The sequence below is a fragment of the Oncorhynchus tshawytscha genome, linkage group LG02, assembly GCF_018296145.1.
Source record: "Oncorhynchus tshawytscha isolate Ot180627B linkage group LG02, Otsh_v2.0, whole genome shotgun sequence".
NCBI lineage: Eukaryota > Metazoa > Chordata > Actinopteri > Salmoniformes > Salmonidae > Oncorhynchus > Oncorhynchus tshawytscha.
In genome coordinates, this window is record NC_056430.1 from 40,843,116 (window position 1) to 40,846,721 (window position 3,606).

Sequence of the window (3,606 nt, forward strand, 5' to 3'; positions counted from 1 at the left end):
TAGAGAGATTTGTGTTCACTGAGCAGAAGCAGCCCACCCTTTTGGGACGTGTACTTTTTCTTTATTTGGTCATGTACGTCTGCCCCTTCTCACTTCAGCATCCTTACTTGTTGTGTCACTGTTTATATGGGAACTAATAGTGTTAACAGCGTTGTCCAGAACCTGTGCAACATAAGCTAATTATATTCATAAATCATTTTGGTTACAATTGTAAGCCTGTTCTCTAATGATGCATGGAATGATGAATGGGATTTGCTAAGAGGGTCTTGTGGAGGATATCTGAAGGTCTTGCATGTGTCAAAACTTGTCAAATTGGTGCAGACTGTCATTTGTCTCACCCTCGTCTTTAGTGACATGACAGTGTTGAATTGTAATCATGTTAAAATGTTTACGAAACATCACAATGGATAGGAGAAGGAGAGATGCCAAAAGGTCTGTCATCTCAGCTGTGGTTGTTTTGTCTCTCGCCGACAGTAAGAGTGGTGCCACAAGTTAAGTGCCGTAACAGCCGGAGGTTTGTTCACTTAAATTGAATAGTTGACGGTATTTGAAAAGATGGGATTGTGCATATCTGATAACAAAATAAGAAGCTTGATTGTTTTTCCAGTTCATTGTGTATAAAGTACCTTGAATCAAATACGCGTCTCCAATAAGTAGTAGTTTTCACTGGGTATAAACGGAATGCCCAAAGGATCATCACACACTGACCTTTACGGAAGACATTGTTCCAAAGGTCTCCTGAGATCATCTGATGCCAGTTATGCTCTCATACGATACGCTATTTCCAAATGGGGACAGTGTCTTAAGTATTCTTTAGTGGTCCCACATGCGATAAAGTTGCAATAGAAATGTGATACACAATATCTTTGGCTTCCCCTTAGGTTCTTATTAGGACTTAAAATAAATATAGCCTCTAGCTCATTCATGCAGACACTTTTGAGATTGTTGACAATTTAACTCTAGAGAACCCTAATGTAGGCTCACACTCTTCAATTATTTTTTACTTTTATTTCTTATTCATATATTTTTTTAGGTATTTTTTTATAATTTAAAAAAAACTGCATTGTTGGTTAGGCCTTGTAAGTAAGCATTTCACTGTAAGGTCTACACCTGTTGTATTCGGCGCACGTAACAAATAAAATGAGATTTGATACGCTCAGATTGCTCTGTAGCCACTTCAGGTTCAGAAAAATATACATATTTTTTTTATAGATGTTGTCATTCAAACAATTCACTTTTGTAAAATGTGAATATACACTGAGTATACCAAACATTAGGAACACCTACTACCATACTCCGTTCAAAGGCACTTCAATCTTTTGTCTTGCCCATTCACCCTCTGAATGGCACACATACACAATCCATGTCTCAATTGTTTCAAGGCTTAAAAAGCCTTGTTTAACCTGTCTCCTCCCCTTCATCTACACTGATTGAAGTGGATTTAACAGGTGACATCAATAAGGGATAATTGCTTTCACCTGGATTCAGCTGGTCAGTCTATGACATGGAAAGAACAGGTGTTCTTAATGTTTTGTACACTCAGTGTATGATTCATTTATTTACCTTGACACTTGGAAGGAGGCATTTATTTCAATTATTGTTTTTGATTGATTGATTTATGTTCATAGCGGTGTGCAGATGAACCTGTATTTGTGATTATAGAACACATTTCTATTATATATTTCATTTGAATGATATTTGCACTGTAAGCACATGAATCAAAGTGCATGCCTTTTGAAAATGTGGGGCAGAGTTTTTAAAGGGCAGAGTTTACATACTGCTAATACATAGCAATGATTATGATAAAAATGTAACGTCTTAATTATTTAATAATAAAACATTCTTTATTTATTAGCTTATTAATACAGGCCTAACATGATTCAAATACATGATGTATTATTAACATGTCAAACATAATATAGTATTCACATTTTCTACTACAAACAAATACCTGACCAGAATAAGAAGAAAAAGTATTAGCTAACACTGTGTTTACAGTGTGTCCATTGTTATATTGACCTTATGAAAAAGCTATTCAAACATGCCAGAGGTCATATGGCAGCTAAAGCCAGCAGCTGATATTTCTTACATTATGAAATCTGTCAGCTCAAAGCAGTCTTAGCCCACAGCTGCAGTCGCCAGTGTGTGTGTGTGTGTGTGTGTGTGTGTGTGTGTGAGTGCGTGTGGGGGAGTTGTGGCAGTGAGAGAGAAAGCACGGTACAGACTCCAAGGTTGGGTAGTTTATGCTATTTGCTCTTCTTTCTGCAGGTAAATGCTAACATGTGGGGAGAAAGGTTTTTGGTGCTGAAGACATTAAGACCTGGTGAGTTGATGAATCAAACATAACCATATTGGTCAACATTGTAGATATCAAGCCAGATAAAATAAAACGATTCTCAGGAGTGAACATGGGGCGTTGTAAATTCAGAGTGGGGTTTACAAATTCGACTTGAATAGTTCATTACAGCAATATAAGCCTTAGACACTTCTGTGGATTTAGATCAAGGACTGTTAGCAGGTCAAAGACCTATTTTGAGCAAGTGGTGAACCATGATTTCTTTGCACATTAGCTACTTTGTAATCATTTCATATGTAGCCAACAGGGAATCACATGGACTCTTGGCGGGCTAAATTTGTCTTCTGAGTAATATTAGGTGTGGCATTATGATTAAGACTTATTAATGTGCAGACGATTTCATAGATCCTTGCGAGCCCCAAGGAGTGCTATTTTTATTTAGCAATTTAAAATACTTCATATGCAATTATAGTGTTTCGTGGCGTGAGATGTACAAAACATAATAGTTAAGGTGTTGCTTCAGTGGTCATTGGTCATTCAAGACACCTCTCTTTTCAAAATGTTATATTGTTCAAGTCAACAATATAGTATAGCAACAATATGCTGACAAAGGCTTGTGTCACAGCTGTCACGTGTTTGCATGCAATCTAGACGAAGAATTGAGTCATGTGATTTGAATTGTTTTTGTGTTCTAGGTGGCTGCCCACAGTAGGTGAATGCAGTCCGGAGGTGTGGTGGAGCCCAGGTTTTTCTAGGGCTTGTAGGGCTTTGTTTGGTGAGTACATGGCTAATGGAGGTTATTTAAGATTAAATTGAAGTCTTAACAAAATGGACCTTCCAGGCTGCACCAGTTCCTGTGACGCTTTGTTTTCCTTGTTTTGGTTTGTATGATGATTTTAACTAGCATGGTTTTAGAGTAAACGTAAAATAAATGATATTTACTATATGTAAAACAAAGCAATTGAATGGAAATTAGAAACTGGAATGTGTTTGAAATGGAAGATGATGCCTTAAAATAAATGTAAGAAACATTCCCTTCGTTGTCTGCCTCTGCTTCACTCTGCTGCTCAACCCAGACCTGTCACCTGTCACCTTACACCTTGTGATACAGTGCTTTCGAAAAGTATTCAGACCCCTGACTTGTTCCACATTTTGTACGTTACAGCCTTATTCTATAATGGATTAAATAAATAAATACAAATCCTCAGCAACCTGTACATAATACCTCATAATGACAAAGTGAAAACAGTTGTTTTTGACAATTTAGTAAATGTTTTAAAATGAATAAACAGAAATACCTTATTTACAAA

At 36.8% G+C, this 3,606-nt stretch overlaps 1 long non-coding RNA gene across 1 annotated transcript; it reads left to right on the top strand.

Moving 5' to 3' along the window:
* The first annotated feature begins 2,168 nt into the window (after positions 1–2,168).
* Positions 2,169–3,329, top strand: LOC121840772. The gene is made up of 2 exons (XR_006079900.1): positions 2,169–2,323; positions 2,992–3,329. It is a non-coding gene; the product is annotated as an uncharacterized LOC121840772 (long non-coding RNA).
* The last annotated feature ends 277 nt before the right edge of the window (positions 3,330–3,606 follow it).